A 1,284-nucleotide genomic window follows, 5' to 3' on the forward strand; every position below is an offset into this window, starting at 1 on the left:
AGAGTGCTATGGTCTGAATGTTTATGTCTCCTCAAAATTCATATGTCGAACATTGACCCCTAAGATTATTGTAGCAGGAGGTGGGGCTTTTGTGAGGTGATTAGGTCATCAGAGCAGAGGCTTCATGAATGCAATCAGTCACCTTATAAAAGTGGTTCCAAAGAGATCTGCCCCTTCCCCTCCTCACATCTATAATATCAGGATACAGAGAGAGGTTAGCAGTCTGCAACACAGAAGAGGGTTTTCATCAGAACTCAACGATGCCTGGCACCCTGATCTTGGACATACAGCCTCCAGAATTATGAGGAATAAACTTCTCTTATTTATATGCCACTCAATCTATTTTATTTTCATTCTAGCAACCAGAATGGACTAAGATGAAGCAAACAAAATCCCTTCTTTTCAACTTCCATTAATATTGTCTCCATGCATAAAGATAAATATGCTCAGAGTTCAAAGACCTTTTTCCTTTCACGAAATTTATCTATAACTAGTTTATACATATTAAAATGTGTAATAAAGCATTAAAATGAAAAGCATAATGAAGGAAGCATGTATATACACCTCTTTCAGCTTAATAAATAAATGAAAAAAATACAGTGATGACATCTGCATATTCGTACCAATCAAATTATTTTCCCTCCACCCCAGAAAAATCACTATTCTTATTTGAGTGCATATTATTTCTATTCATGTCTTTATACAACATATTACATATGCATACCATTAAACAATAGATAGTATTGTTTTGAATATTTTAATACTTCATATAAATGATATAGCTTGAAACTTGTAGTTTGTTCATTATTCATATTCATTGCAGGATGGTATTCCATTGAATTAATATACCACAATTTATTTGTTTATTTATTTATTTGTTTGTTTATTCTTTTCTTGTATTCATTAGTGCTGGTCTCCAGTGTTTTGTTATTACAATGTTCTATAGACATTTTTCATATGTCTTCTTGTACACGCATGCTGATTTCTTTAATGTAAACGATAGGAATGGAAAGTCTGGGTTGTAAGGTAGCCTCATCTTTAAATTTTTTCACATAATGGCAAATTATTTTCCATAAGGACTGGATTTTTGTTTGTGTTCTCAATGCTCTATACCTTCAATAACTTTGGTATACATACTTTTAAATTTTTTCCATTTTCATCAATGGAAACACTATATTCTCTAGTTTGGATTTCCACGAAAACAAGTAAAGTATTTTTTCATATGTTATTGATCATCTGCAGGTTTTTTCTTAATTGTATATTCATATACTTAACCTCTTTTTC

Source organism: Crocuta crocuta, unplaced genomic scaffold (assembly GCF_008692635.1).
Source record: "Crocuta crocuta isolate KB4526 unplaced genomic scaffold, BGI_CrCroc_1.0 scaffold995, whole genome shotgun sequence".
NCBI classification, from domain to species: Eukaryota; Metazoa; Chordata; class Mammalia; order Carnivora; family Hyaenidae; genus Crocuta; species Crocuta crocuta.